We start from the raw sequence: 16,763 nt of genomic DNA, 5'->3' as shown, positions 1-16,763 counted from the left end.
AGGAAAGCCCTTCTTCTTTCCATTCACTTGACTGGTTTTTCCCTCATCAATACCAGATACCCAACCCTCACTGGAGTTAAAGATGCATTGATTTCCCAGGGATTTCCTCTTCTGCAACTGAAGAGTTGACTTCTACAGAAAGTAGTGTGACAGAAGATGGTGCCAAGAACATTATCAGTGAGGGGATTGTAGTGGAAGGAATGGAAATTGAAGTTTCTGTCATTTTTGCTGAAAACCAATAAGTGTTCCAGGAAATTAAGCAAATGCCAATCTGTGCCTCTAGAGTTAGAGCTTCCTCCCAGGGACCTCAATAACTATCTGAGAAGCTTCTGAGCTTTAGAACAAATCCCTTTCAGTAGAAATGTACAAACTAGTGAAGATTTTTGTCTAAATGGGCTTTTCTACTTGGTTGTCATTTTGAATTGTCTGGCTTACAAGATCACAGTTGTGGAAAATCTTGAAAGGTCTTCTAAACCCCTCATTTTACAGATGAAGAAATAGATTTAGTGATGAGAGACAGACCAATTTTTTTAAAGTCATTTTTAAAAGTCATTTATCCTGGCAGATGGAGGGAATTTGACTTTTTTTTTTTTTAACTGACAATTCATTCTAGGGATGCAGAGATTATCCTGCTTCCCTCAAAGGAACAAAGCTCTTGGGCATATAGAATCACCCAAAATGGGTGAACAGAGGCTTCAGGGTTCTCTTCATCTACTTCTGTTTTGGGGGAAAGGGGGCCCCCTAAACTCCTCTTGCATTGAGGAAACTGGTGGAGCACAGGGCAGGCAACAAAGACAGCCTCACCTTCAGTAAACCTCTCCCTGCTCCTCTTCACACAACAGGAAAAGATCAGTCTCCAGGTGTGTGATCTCTGAGACCCTCTCTTTCTGGCCTTCTCTCCCACTCCCTCACCTTCTCCAGGAGAATACAGGACATGGGCCTGATAGTAAGGAAACCTCTAGCAGCAGGACACAGGAAATTAAGAGAGACAGTTCCAAATACCTGCATCCTCTGTCACCATAATTACTTCAACCACCCACCCTGTTCCTTCTCATCATCATTCTCAGTCTGTAGGAGGTCAGATAGTAAGAGGTATTACGTTCTTTAGTCCTGCTAGGATACCCAGGTAGAAGAGTGGCCAGCGTTTTTCAGTGAAGGTATTAGTAAAAGTATAGGTAGAGGAGCGGTCAGTGACATTGTAGAAAGGCAGTGTGCCAATCTCATAGCCCAAGAATACCCCCACACTCTCAGGTTTCACTTTCATGCATAGAGGGGTGAAAGGTGAGATCTTGGCTGCATATTTGTCCCCATTTCACAGTTGCACCTTTCAGTATCCTGTCTCAGGCAGTGGAGTTAGTTCACCTTGTTTGCTCACAGAGTCCTGGCACACACCTACTGCCCAGTGGGTCTTATCCCCTACCTCCACCTCCCACTAGTGACAACCTGGGGTGAAACCTTCTGTGGCTAGGACACAGGGGCAAAAGGTAAAGTGCCGAGGTGTATCAGGCAAGTCCAAAGCCAAGTTTTCACAAACTTGACACTTTTTCAGTCGTCTGATTGGACTAGGTTAGGTGACCTGTCCCTGGGTAGAGGATCACATCCATTTTCTGGTGTGCTTTTGACATCCTTGAACTTCTGAAAGCCTGATTGTAGGCACTTGTCCTCTATCCCAGCAGTGAGGCAGGCAAGGTCTTGACACTGCTCCCCATGCTGGGCAGCATTTTATCAAAGTCTCTGCAGAATATTTTGCTCCTCCTCCTCCAGTTGAGAGAGTAGAAGCTGTTGCTCTCCTTCTAGCCTTCAATGTAATTCCTCAAACTCCCCTGCAATTTGCTGCCACCTACTCTCCATTTGATGCTTGAGTTCCCCAAGCTTCTTCTCTTCAGATGACTTGCTCTGGGTGATCTCCTGCAGTTTCTGCTCCAGAGGCTCCACACACTTTTGCAGCTTCTTCTTGTACTCCTGTGCAGCATCATCCAGTGGCATGATAGTGTGAGCTCAGTGGACATGGGAGATCTCACACACCAAGCATACAGGTTTCTAGTCCTCATAGCAAAAGAGGTTAAGGGCTTCATGATGCTTGGGAGAGAGACTCTCATCTTGGGTCTTTCACTTGATGACTTGTAGCTGTTTGGCGATTTCCACCATGTTGCCCAGTTGCCAGTTGAGTCAGAGATTGTGATAACATGATGTCTTGTGGCAAACAGGACAGGGGAACTCTCTTTCCAGTTCCTCACACCAATGAGTAATGCAAGTCTAGCAGATATTGTGCAGATATTGTCATTCAATGATAACAGACTCCTTCAGGTATTTCAGGCACACTGAACTGCTTGCTTCTACCTACAAGTTCTTCAGCTCTGTAGTTTCTGAGGCCACTTAGGCCCCTGCCTCAATCAGGCCTATATTTGCCATTATTAAGAAGGATGTAACCTTGCTTAAAGACCCGCTCTCACCCCCCTCCCAATGCAAATGACTTGGTTATATCATGGGGTACTTCTTGTCTAGTTCATTAACAGATGATCTGTTAACTTCAAAATCTAATGCATCTTTCCCTTTCTCCTCATCAAGATGAGGAAAACAGCAGAAATGAAGACAGGAAAATATCCACATGAGAGTAAAGTGTGACTATAACAGCTGCTGAACAGAACTGTAGGAGGTAGAGGACATGGATAGATGCATAGGATAACATCAAGCACTCCACCATACACAAGAGGACCTCCTATCACAGGTTCTTAGATCTGCATTATAAAAGGAAAGGCAGCTTTCAAGGGGTTAACAATCACTTTAATCAAGCACTTGTATGAATCCTTTGGTCAAGCACATATATCATTCACCTAATTCAGGGGAGTCAACACCCTGAATCCCAAAGTAATCAACAGACATGGCTTCCTCTTTCTGACAGTAATTCAACAGACAGGTACAGCACGACATCTGGGTTCTCAAAGCTGGGGGGCATTTTAGCGGCTTCCCAGAGTCCTCATCTGGCACTCAAACCTTCTTACCAAAGTTAAGTCCCAAAATAAAACTACCGCAGAATCTTTATACACTTGTTAGAGCCAGAGGGCATCACATCCTCTGAGAACCAGTGTCTCATTAATGAAATGTGTGGACCTTCTTACAAATCCTCCCAGGCCAGACAATAGATGGGAAAGATCCTCCACAGTTACATTCAAATAGAGGCATTATACTTGATTATACTAAAACAAAAGCAGCAAAAGATCTTATTTTACTTGCCATTATGGATAGATGGATGGATGGATGGATGGATGGATGGATGGATGGATGGATGGATGAATGGGTGGAGACAAGGATATAATGACCAGTACCTGTAAAGGTTTAATATTATCTTATCACCATACCTCCTGCAATGGAGTCGTGGAGAGCAATGACAGGAAACAGCTAGGAGGAAAAGCAACATGTGGTATCTTCATAGACAATGAAGGCTGTAGAGTGAGTGAAAGGGCATTTATTAAATACTTTGTATATGTCAAGTACTTTGCTAAGCTCTGGGGATGCGAAAACAAAAAGCAAAAATAGTCCCTTTTCTCAAGGGTATAGTATTTTAATAGTGTGGACACCACACAAAAGACAATGATCATCATGAAAGAGCATTTTGGTCTTGAAAGAGATATAGGGATGGTTAATGAGGCCATAGTGGAATAGATTAATACAGCCCATTTAGGAAAACTGGCAGAAGAAGGAGAAGAGAAGAAAAAATATCATTACCCAATGTCACTAAGGACTATTGAAATAAAACTTTTAAGTAAAATTTTGGCAGAAAAAGACTAGAGAAACATATCCAAAAAATTAATCATGGTGATCAAGCTTGATTTATACCAGGAAAGCAAGGATGTTTCAACACTGGGAATCAATTAACATAATTCATCATATGAATAAGAAATAGAGCAAAAACCACATGATTTTATCAATAGAAGTTGATAAAAGCCTTTAATAAACTATAGTATTCATTTGTTTTAAAAAAGCTTTAAAAACATAGACATGGAAGGACTCTTATTATGTCTGATCAAAAGCATATATCTAAAACCAAGAGCTAGTGTTATTTACAAAGGAGAAACGCTGACAGCAATCCCAGGAAATTCAAGGGTAAAACATCTTTCTCCACTATCATTTGATATAGTACTACTAAAAAAGCTTGCTATAACAATAAGACAAGAGAAAGAAATTAGAGAAACAAGCGTCAGCAAAAAGTGGGCAAAACTATCTTAATTCTCAGATATGTTGGCTTAACTAGAACACTTGAGAGAACCAGTGAAGAGTCAGATGATGAATTGCTTCACTAAGATATCAAGATACAAAATAAATCTATGAGTCATTAGCATTTCTGTATATCACTAACAAAACTAGAAGGCAATGATAAAAAGAGAATTTTCATTCAAAATAATTATAAAATTCATGAACTGTCAATTTATCAAGATACACTTGGAACCTACATAAAGACTCAAGTCTTCCTGACTGCAGGTCCATGCTCTATCCACTATAATATAATATATATTACATAATATATAATACCTAACTAGGGAACAACTAGATATATTGTCAAAGGATATTTATGAACATGTAGTTCTCAAAGGATGAAATCCAACCAATCAGCAACTACATGAAAACATTCTCTATTCGTTAGAGAAACATGAATCAAATACAAATGAATCAAATCAAATCAAATCAGATACCTGAGCATCTACTTCATATCCATCAGATTTGCAAAGATGACAAAAATAAGAAAATGACAAATGTTGAAGGCTCTATGGCAAAACAGGCACACTAATGCATTGCCGGTGGAACTGTGAAATGGTTCAGCCATTATGGAAAACAATTTAGAACTATGCTCTAAAAGTCATGAAGCTGTATAAAACCTTTGATCTACTAGTTTTAATACTATTTCTAGGTCTTTACCAATACTTTCTCCCCTCCTTAAACCAAAGATAACGCAGAAAGAAGAAATGGATTCATATGTACAAAAATATTTATAACAGTTCTTTTGTTGTAGTAAAGAAATTGAAACAAAGGGTGTGCCTATCAATTGAGAAATGATTGAACACATGAAAGTATACAATATTGTAAATACAAACCACTTTGAAAGACTTAAGAATATATCAGTTCCATGACCTACTACTGTCCTAGAAGACCAATTATAAAATATTGAGAAGGGATGATGCAATCAAGGTATAGGATGAGACCCAAATTTTTGAACAGGGTCAGTATGGGAATTAATTTTGTTTGACTTGTATATTTGGTCTTTTTTTAAAAGGTTTTATTTTTCTTTACTTTCAATTTGGGGAGGTGGAGTAGAAGGAGGGGAAGTTTATGCCAAAAAGAGAATGAGTCATTGATAAATCTTTTTCAACTGAACATAAGGAAGGTCAAAAGGAAACACAGGCAAGAAACACATCTTTGAAAGCTACATGTAGAATTTATCATACATGCAAAAGTAAAAGTCAGTAAGCCAATAAATATTTATTAATTATCTAATATTTGCCAGGCACTGTGATAAGCTCTGGAGATACCAAGAGAGGTAAAAGATGATCTTACACTATAGTAGCCTATAAAACAGGTATTACCTAATATTTTCAAAAAAGGAAAGACTTATAAACAATAGGCCAGTGATCTTGAGTTCCATTTTTTGGAAAATTCTAACACTGATCATTAAGGTATGGTTGGTGAACATCAAGAAAGGGAAGCAGTGATTACAAAGGATCAGCAAAACTTCAAAAACAAGAGTCATTCCACTCTAGCCTTATTTCATTTGTTAACATGCTGAACTGATAGATGAAAGGAACTGTGTAGATCTTAAAACAAGATCTTTATCACATGTCACATGCTAGTCTTTTTTTAAAATTTTTAATTTTATTTTCAGTGTTCCACAATCACTACCATATAACTTAGATTTCTTTTTCCCTCCCTTTCCCCTCCGTTCCCCCTCCCTCCCTAAGATGGCATACAATTTTATATAGGTTTTACACCTACATTCCTATTAAATACATGTTTACCACAGTCATGTTGCATAGAAGAAGTGAAATGAATGCGAGAAATTATATAACAAACCAAAACATAATACAAAAGAAAATGATCTGCTACATTCTGCAATTGAATTCCATAGTTCTTTCTCTGGATGTGGAAGGCATTTTGCCTTAGAAGACCACTGGGAATTTTTGAAGTCCTTGCATTGCAATGAAGTTCCAAGTCTACCTGAAAAAACTCTCACACACTGTGGTCGCTGCTGTGCACAAAGTTCTCCTGGTTCTTCTCCTTTCAGTCAGCATCTCTTCATGTAACCCTTTCCAGGCCTCTCTGAAGTCTTCCTGTTCATCATTTCTTATAGTACAATAGTATTCCATTACATTCATATACCATAATTTATTCAGCATCCTCTTGATTTCCAGTTTTTGACTACCACAAAGAGCACTGCTATAAATATCTTTTTACATGCGGGACCCTTTCCCATTTTTATGATCTCCTGGGGATATAGTCCTAGAAGCAATATTGCTAGGTCAAAGGGTATGCATATTTTTATAGCCCTTTGGGTATAGTTCCAAATTGCTCTCCAGAATGGTTGGTCAGCTCACAGCTCCACCAACAATGAATTAGTGTTCCAACTCTCCCACATCCTCTCCAACATTTATCATCCTCCTGTTCTGTCATGTTTGCCAATCTGACAGGTTTCACATGCTATTCTTATGGAGAAGATTGAGACAGGTGGACTATGTGATAATACAATTAGAAAGATTCACAAAACCACTTAGGCCAATTCAAAGAATAGTCATTAATGGTTCAATGTCAACCTGGCAGGTCTCTAACTAGAATCTCAAAAATCTGTACTAGTCTCTGGCTTATTCATCTACACATATTAAGACATAAATATTTATCTGACCTTAAAATCCTTTTCAGACATGTCCCTTTGGGAGGCTAGTTAGGTTAAGATCAGGAAGTCTTCCTCAAGGAAATGTCTTAAGGATGGCAAACAAATTTAAAACAACAATAAACCTTGATGACATTCTCATCTGAAGTGTTTGGGCTATTGACCCATCTAAGGGCTGTCTCTTCCTTCTCCATCCCCTGAAGCAATTGACCTCTGATCCATCCAAGGGAAATGCCTTCTATTCCTCACAAGGAAGTACTTTCTTCTAATATTCAGAAAAACTTTTCTATATTCATCCCAGAGAGGAAATTCTTTTTGACTATTGGTCAAGGAAGAAATAGAATGGTGACAATTGTCACAACTCTTCTGAAATGTTAACATAAAACTGTATTTAATGTTGTGATTTTTCTTCTTCAAGATTCCTATAAATGTTACTTGAAATCATCTCAGAGTAAAAATATTTTGAGAACATGAAGAACATATACCAGTTTGAACATTTTTCCCTCTATATTAAAAATGGCTTGGATATTATGTTAATGTTAAATGAAAAATATCTCTGACAGTTTTGTGTTCTAAATACAGAATATAGCATTAATATTTTTTCTTTGATGCAGAGTTTCCAGGAATAACCATTTGATAGTTCCTATGCATTCTGTCCTCATCAAACTTCATCTGAATTACTATAAGCACCAGAATTTGAGGAGGACATTGAAGTGCTGGGAAAGTCTCCAAGAAGGAGAAGGGCCTTGAGTCCTTATATGAGTATCTGGTAATGTTTATTGTGGAGAAGAGAAGTTTCAAAAGAGACATGATAATTGTCTCAAATTATTTAAATGGGAGGTGGAGCCAAGATAGAGTGATAGGAAATATAACGGAAACTTTTAATTTCCTTTTATTAATTATTTTAATTTAGGTCTCAGGGCCATTCTTCCTTCAACTTTCGGTTGACCAAAGGTCTTTCTTCTGTTAATATTGACCTCATCTGACTAAAACCTGACTCCTAGAACAATAAGATTTGGAGAATGTCAGGGCTGTTTCTCTTCCTTGAGAGACTGTTGAGCTGATTGAAACTTGTCTCATGGAATGTGAACAAGAAGCCAGAGAAAGAATCTTAATTCTCCTTGACTGCTTAGAGACATAAATCTCCCCCCTCAATTAACCCATTTGTAAACCCTCTCAATATAGCTTAATCTATAATCTTTCTTAGTTTACCAATAATATGTTTTGACAAATTTTGTTTCCTTACTGTATGTACATGGTTATGACTGTTTATGTTTGTTCAGTTTCTATGACATTAAAGGAAGTATGCTATTTTTCCTTTAACTTTTATGGCTTAAGAGGAATGAACATATAAGATTGCAATGTGTAAAATAATTATTTCTCTGTCATTCTGATATACTTTTGCCTATAAGAGGTCTTGTTAGAATTCTAATGATTGTTCAGGTTTATTATTATCTCTGAGGTATAAATGTATGCTTGAACATAATAATAAAACCCATGCTTTTAACACATACAATTTCATCATTGTGATAAATAGATTTTGGTACTAGTTACCTACTAGATGAGGTATTTTTCCTATGATAGAAGGATTGCAATGATCTCCTCTGTATAAACTCCTCCTAATATATCTATAAAGGTATCAAACCAAATCCTGATGGATAAATTCAGAGAAGTTACTGTGAGTCCTTTGTGCAGCTCAGTGGGACATAGGGAGATAGACAGGGAGATCTGTAGACACTGGAGGTGGGGTAAGGCCAGGAGTAGGATATTTAGAGAAGCATTCCAATGCCCAGGGAGAGACTTGCAACAGGGCAAGAGGATGTCTCAGGCTCACACTGTGGCAGCCCCATACCTACACCAGGGCACTGTGATGGGGACAGTTGCCAACGGGCAACTTTCTTTTCTACTACCTAGTCCCAGGGCACAGATTCTGGGTGGAATGAGGAGACCTGCACAAGGCAGTGGTATTTCCCAGTAGCTGTGGGTAATGCATGGAGAAAGAAGAAAGTTCAGAAGACAGTACCAGCAGCAACCATGTGACTCAGACCTCAGGGGTAAAATAGAATGTCACTCCCAACATCTAGCCTAGTCTTCAGAGGATTAAGAAGGTCTCAGACAAAAGGGTATCCTATAATTCTGTCACTCTGAGCCAACAATGCAGACCAGCAACAGTCCACTCCTATTGTTCAGTCTTCTCAATCACATCCTCCTCTTTGTGACCCCTGTTGGGGCTTTCTTGGCAAAGACACTGGGGTGTTTTGCCATTTCCTTTTCCAGCTCATTTTACAATCGAGGAACTGAAGCAAATGATTCCTAAATGACTTGCCCAGGGTTGCACAGCTAGTAAGTGTCTGAAACCTGATTTGAACTCAGATCTTCCTGAATCCAGGCCTGGTACTCTATCCACTAAGCTGCCTAGCTGCCCAAGTCTAACTTGTAGAGCTCAGACTAGGGGCTTAGCAATCAGACTTTGCCCTGGATCAGATTACTTTGGGAACACTGAAAGTTTACAGGTCCTCAGCCTAACTCAAAGATTCTGGAATAACACAAGAGCTAAAGAAGGATAAACTGTTTATATTCTTATAGCATATAAACTACAGATATTAAGAGATGATACATGTGTCCCTTCATCTCTGTCATCATCAGGGATCATAAAGGGAGTTCAATTAGACAAGGTCTGGGACTGGTTCTGTTATATATTGATGATCTAAGAAAAAATGGAAGGAGAAGGAGATGGGGGTGAGGGTGCGAAGGGAAGGAATATTAGGGAAAATTATCACACATAATAAGGGTGCAGAAGTAGATGTCTACACAAAGAGGAGTGGGAGAGGAGCTGGTGGACACTTGAATCTCATTCTCATCTGAACTGATCAAAAGAAGGGTGAACTCACACACACACACACACACAATTGGATACAGAAATATATTTCATTCACCAGTGAAATTAGAGAACAAGGAAAAGAAGGAAGAGGGGAATTATGGGGAGTAGATTAAGGTAGAGAGGATTATTGTTTGAAAGTTTTTGTTATTCGGTCATGCCTGACTCTTCATGACCACCATTTGGGGTTTTCTTGGCAAAGATAATGGAGTGGTTTGTCATTTCCTTCTCCAGCTCATTTTACAGATGAGAAAACTAAGGCAAACAGAGTTAAGTGACTTGCCCAGGCTAGTAAACGTATGAGGCCATATTTGAACTCAAGAAGGTGAGTATTCCTGACTTCAGGCCTCACCCTCTATCCCCTGTGCCACCTAACTGCCCTAAAATAAATTCTAAGAATGTATGAAAAGTTTTATAGATTTTTTCTGAGATGGCAAAGAATGGGAATCTAAGGGTATGCCCATAAATTGGGGAACGGATGAACAAGTTATGGTAGGTAAATGTGATGGAATACTACTGTGCTGGACTCTTAAATCAGCATAATGTCCAACCAGGATTCCAGAAGACTAAAGATGAAAAATATTACCCACCCCCTGGTAGAGAGGGGAACTGCTCAGAATGAAGAATAAGAAAAAAATTTTTTAACATGACCAATGTGGACATTTGTTTTGATTGACAATAGATATGTGTAAAGAATTTTGCTTATCTTGTGTTCTCCACTGACGGGGGTGGGGGAAGGGGCAGCAGCAAGAAGGCCAATCTTATCTGATTAAAACAAAACATATTTTTAAAACAAGAAAACTTGGGAACTTTTATCCATTTAATCACTAATTACAGTTCTTCAGGATTCATGATAAATTATGTTGCCCACTTCCTGACAGATGATGATTGACTCAGAGTGCTGTTTGAGACATTTATGTACACACACATACACACATATACATGCATATGTGTGTATATATGTATATATATACATATATATGCTGGAAAACAATGTCAATTTTTAAAATTCACTTCATATGTGTGTATATGTATATGTATATATTACACAAGACCAATAAGAAATTTTGTTTTGCTTGACTACATACACTTGTAATAGCAGTTTTATTTTTATTGATTCTCAATGTGGACAAGGCAGAGAGGAAGAGGGAGGAGTATAGAGAAGTGAGAGGGAGCGAGGGCTGATCTTTGTGTGAAAATAAAATTTAATTTTAAAAATGTGTTTTAAAAACTGGCATGTGAAGGATAGATTACACTTAATCTATTTGACCCCAGAGGGAGTGGGGTAAAAATTGCAAAAATGGAAATTTAAGCTTCCAAACACTTAGTACTGTCTGAAAGTGGAATGAATGATTTACTTCTAGATGTTGAAGATTCCCCCTTTTTGGACGTCTTGGAGCAAAAGCTGGGTGATCGCTTGTTGGCTATGTTACAATGAAAATTCCAGCAGTTTTCTGAGACAGCTAATAGAACAGTGCATAGAGCACCGAGCAAGATGACCTGAGTTCAAATTTAGCTTCAGACACTTACTAGTTGTGTGATCTTGAGCAAATTTGCCTTGCCTCGGTTTCCTCATCTATAAAATGGGGATAATAATAACATCTACCTCACAAGGTTTTTGTGAGGAGCAAAAGAGATAATGATTGTAATGCACTTAGCACAATGTCTGACACATGATAAGTGCTATATAAATGTTAGCTATTATTACTCTCTGCCATGAATTTAGTTACTAAAGGAAATATCTGTAACATTTATAAAGGCAGTAAAACTTTATTTCTTTGCTCTGTAAAGAAATCTAATATTTTCATAAACACACATATATAAAAATAGATCAATTATCTTTTTATGGAAATACTAAAACTTCCAAGATACCTATGAAAAAGGTAATGCCATGATTCTGTTTATATGAAAAATCATATAAAATTAGCAAGAGTAAGAAATGCCTTTATTCTCAATTATTTCTTCATAATTTTCCCTTTTTAAGCTCTGTTTAAATGAGGAAAGGAAAAATTCTATTCCATGGGTGAATCATCTATGGAGAATTTACATAAAAATATGAATAAGAACAATTCAGGATAAGAAGGCATGCATGAATTACAATCAGCAAGAGTGTAGAGAGCACCCACATATAATTTCCATTAAAACACTGTAGTGATGAAAAATTTAAAATCTTATCAAATTATTATCAATTATTCAAAATCTTTGCTGATTTTGAAGTACCTCCTGGATTTTACTTAAGGCTGAAAACAATATCAATTTTTAAAATTGGCTGCATAATAAAAGTGAATCTAATAGAATTACTTTTAAAAGCTAATTATGGTATCAATCAATTGTTTAATTTATTAATTATTGTAATATTTACAAAGTCACTTTGCTCTAGTGATACCATGTAAGACTTACAAGTGTAAACATGGATTGTCAAGTTCTCATATGGGAGAATGATAGGGTTTTTTAGCACTTTTAAAATATGCTATGATCTTCCCATGTGATTATGACAGTTGTGGTTCCTTGATATGCAAAAGAAATGAACTTAAAATAAAAAACATGAATAACATCTTATGGTGAAGACCTTAATGCATGTCTAATTATGTTGTTTTCTGAAATACCCAGAGGAAATATGTTGTATATTAAAATTGTTTAAGAAATGTGTCCTATCTTTAGCTTTGAGAATTTGAGGCTGAGAGGAAGCTAAACATTTTTAAATATATGAAGATACTGACAATTAGTAACCTAATGACTAGTCAGATTTTTTAAAGTGCCAGTTTTTTCTAGTGTATCCCCCAAATTTCTGTATACAAAATTTCTGTATGGAGAATCTCTTTCATGGGTCCATGACAATGTAAATGGATAAATTTTTATCCCAGATGAGTCCCTACATACAGTCATATATTTCAGAGTTCTTTATCCAATTCACACAAACTGATGAGTTAGTTCCCGGAGCAGAGTTTGCCACATTGCCCCTTGGCAATGTGGGCTGTTCTCTAACCCTATCTAATAGACTCCCTAATGCTCTTTAATCTACCCCATACTAATCACCAATTACAGTTAGAATCTCCCCTATATCATTTAACCAATGAATATCAATTAACTTTTACAAAAGGATAATTACTGAAAAGATCTAGCAAGGACAGAAGCACAAAAAATTTCCCTGAAGTGTGGATCAGTCTCCCCTCTTTACTACCTCAGTTCCTAGAGAAACTGGGCTCATATTTAAAGGGGTTGCTACTCACATTTGTCCTACCAAGTTCACTTCCAAATGTGGCAAAACAAATAAATGGAGTTGCTTCAGAAAACAGAATCTTGGCTACAGGGTCCCATCTGCTGTTGAGCTGGATCTCCATAGGTAGTTTGAAAACTCTAATATGTACTCTAGCACCTCAACTTCCAATAGCTCCCTCTCCCCACCTATTGAAGCTCACAAAGACATAGACATATCAAATACTTCACTTAAGCTCAGGAAGGAACAAACAGAGACACAGAGGCCTGTATTCATGGGCCATAAGACAGCCTCAGTAGAGAGACAAAGATTTCCTCACCTTCGTCCAGCCAAGCAGGAAAGAGGGCAGAGTTGCCCCTGTAGGTGTCTTTTGCCGCCTCTCAGTTCCAGTTTAGCAGTCAACCAAAAAAGTTCCTTTTCATCATAATGTAAATGGACCAGAAACAGAATACCTACCTGCACATGCTCTGAATTGGGGAGCAGAGCCCTTTGATTTTATTCAGCAGCACATCTTTATGTAAATAGGTTCCCCAGCCTTTTCCTGCTGACAGCAGGAAATATTCATGATCTAGACATGAGTCTTCCAATCCATATTTTCTAATATATTTGTCACCATAAGTTATAGGAATATTCTTAACATGAGTGGCTCCATCTTGAATTTTAATGAGCATGTACTCTAGGCACCTAAGTATATAAATAATTTTCTTACATATGTCTGATAAACAAATGTTTGTAATAAGGTTATCTGGTTATCTTGATCAGAATGGACAAATCTGTTTTATCATGAGTTATTTACTAAATACTTAATAGACACCTTGAAGTATGAGGGCTGCGTATTAGTATATTGGCACAAACAAATATTGGAACCTATCATATCAGCTAAAAGCTGGTTATTTGAGTTCCCCATAAAAGCAGGCCACACTGAGCCCAAGGTACAATTCCTGATCATTACTGAAGGATTTAGTGGCACAGTGGACAGCCCATTTAAGCCCAAGAGAAGCTAAACTAATAAAGTCCACAAAGCTACTGACCTGAGATTTAAGAATCGTATCTCCATTTGTATCTCCAATATTTAGCTGACAGCTAGGTGGTGCAATGGATAGAGCACCAGACCTGGAATAAAGATCTGAGTAAAAACATGCCTCAGACACTTATTGGTGTGGGACTCTGGACAAGTCACTTAACTGCTTGCCTCAGTTTCCCATCTGTAAAATGAACTGGAGAAGAAAAAGCAAACAAGTCTCAGTATCTTGTTAAGAAAACTCCAAATGGGGTCATGAAGAACTGGACATGACTGAAATAACCAAATAACCAACACTTAGCACAGTGCCTGACAGGGTGTAGATCACTGAAACAGTGACACAGACCTCCAACTTTCTCTGGCTGCAAGTTGGACAGATACCAGAACAGTTCACACAGCAGTTGTCACTGGTAGTAGTGAGGAAGATGGATTCCTCTCTCCACAGTGATGTCTCTTCTCAGTAATGGCTAGACTAGAGGAAGCTTTGGTGGTTTGGGGGACCATTCTCGAGGTTCTTGCACTTAGGATCATGGGCTGTCTCTGTTGGGGTCTCGAGGAAACGATGGTCAAAGTGGTGATGATGGTTTGACTTGCCTAGCACATGCAGTCTTCCATCTCTTTCTCTCTCCCTCTGGGCCCAGAGGATGAAGGCACATAATTGAGTCTGGAGTCTGTTAGATACAATGACCTTCCGCTATATTGTTGCACACAGATATGGCATTTGTCCTTTATTCACCCTCAGACCTCCAATCCACTGTCATTATTTCTGCCATTCTGGATATGATAAAATTATCTGGGGCTGTTTTGATGAAATGTTGCATTCAGTATTCTCTACCGCATCTCAATCAACAAGGGATTCAGTTTACATGGTATGGGAATCAGAGTAGGGATTCCCCTTCCTCTACTCCGTAGTTGAATGATTAAGTAAAATAGATAAAATAACTAGGAGTACATAAAGTGACTGAAGTAAATAAATGCAATTTGATCGACCAAATCATTGAGTGCTTGCCTTACCTTGGAAGTTATATTGTTAGTTTTGATGGCTCTTTTTAACATAATGCCTTCAGTGATTGTAGTTAAGTCAGTAAAAGAAAAACAAAACCCTAGATAATCTCAACTGAAAAAGTTAACCAGAATAGTGGAGTCTGGACCTACGTAAAGCATAATGGGTTTAATATTCCAACCTATTCCCATCTTCTCATTTAACTAACCAATTATCAAAGTATTCATTGATTTAATTTAGACCATCTTATTCTTCATATAATTTCTCAGTCTTTTCATCTTTCACAACAGATATTGGCGTATAAGCTGCAAATATTTTTATAGTCAGTGTTTCGCAAATATTTTTTATGAGCACCACCATACGATATGAACAAATGTCCCGTGAAACTGTTTTTCTTATTCTTATACTCAGGTATAACCTCAAATGCTAACTCTTTTATTGACCTCTCCCAGAATGACCTACAAGTCAACCTTCCATTAAGCTTTGACTTTCTTCTTTCTTCTAGTTTCATTTATATGAAGAATGTTGTTTGATATAACTTAGTTCCACCAGTAATATCCCATCCACTTCTGAGCCATTGGACAAAGACCTCTCATTTAGAATAACAATGGCTAAGTTAATGTTAGCATACAGCCTACAAACTGTTAATTTTTTGTTAGTCATTTACCTTGTTTTCTGCCATTCTGCCATAGTGATTGAAGAAGGAGAAGGGTAGAAGTAGAACACAGGACAGAGAATAATTTTCTTTTCAGTTCATTTTATGAATTGCTTATGAATTCATAACCAAAAAACTAGCTTATTGGTAATAACCCTCTCAACATTTCATGAGGTTGATCCTTGGAAAGCAGACTCAGGCTTAAGATTGTCCCTATGCCCCTCTCAGGAGCAAAAGGCCGGACTGAATGGACTTAGCTTAGACCTTCAGTTCTTACCCACAGGATATATTGAATTTGGAGGCTCCTAACATTTTCTTTCCCATTGCTGTATGAAATTAGGCAGATTAAGTAAGGGTTTCCTAAAACACAGCGCATGGGCCAGAAAATAAGGGACCAGAAGCCTCAATATTACCAGGATAGGTAAGACAGAGCAGATGGGCCTATGATAGGCAGTAGGAGGTTTCAGTGGGTGATGGACAGCAAGGTTTTTGACTGGGCCTAGGTCCAGAAGGGGTAGGAGTAAGTGTGTAGGTGGATAGGCCTTAAAAAAAGTTATCTAGCAAAAGGAAGGATAATATTCTTACTTTTGCAAATGAATTTAGAAAGAAAAGAGTAATGATGGACAAAAAGGCCCAGAATAATGCATAAAGAAGAAAACAGTAAAGGAAAAAAATCAGCTTCCTTTCAACATTGCGAAAGATATATCAACTTGAACAAGGTCATCTTTAATTGGTACTACAACTCAAGTAGATAAGGGAAGCAACATTGCTGAGCTAAATTGGTCTATCAATACTCTATTGAGTTTATCAACACAAAATAGCAAGGATTTGAAGTGAGGGAAAGATCCATTTTACAACTAAATGAAAAAGCTGCAGACCTACAAAGTATTTTTTTCATTGACCGTTTTTCATTGCCCGATTTTAAGCAACTGTAATCATTTTTTAAGTACCAATTCATTCAACTTTTGAAAATGATTTTGCCTTTTAATGAAAAAAATCTGCATTTTAGTATAAAGATGAAACACCACATCTGTGGCTCAGGACATCTGTGGACTGCTGTTCTCACATGCTATGTAAACAGTACCTTATAAAAAGAGACTGTTACCAAAGAT

At 37.7% G+C, this 16,763-nt stretch overlaps 1 pseudogene; it reads right to left on the bottom strand.

The window, feature by feature from the left end:
• Positions 1 to 1,063: 1,063 nt before the first annotated feature.
• On the bottom strand, positions 1,064 to 2,412 carry LOC140523697 (E3 ubiquitin-protein ligase TRIM39 pseudogene; annotated as a pseudogene).
• Positions 2,413 to 16,763: the final 14,351 nt, after the last annotated feature.

Source organism: Notamacropus eugenii, chromosome 2 (assembly GCF_028372415.1).
Source record: "Notamacropus eugenii isolate mMacEug1 chromosome 2, mMacEug1.pri_v2, whole genome shotgun sequence".
Classification (NCBI taxonomy): domain Eukaryota; kingdom Metazoa; phylum Chordata; class Mammalia; order Diprotodontia; family Macropodidae; genus Notamacropus; species Notamacropus eugenii.
Note: the sequence above shows the minus strand (reverse complement) of the source record. Positions and strands in the feature narration are given on the sequence as shown.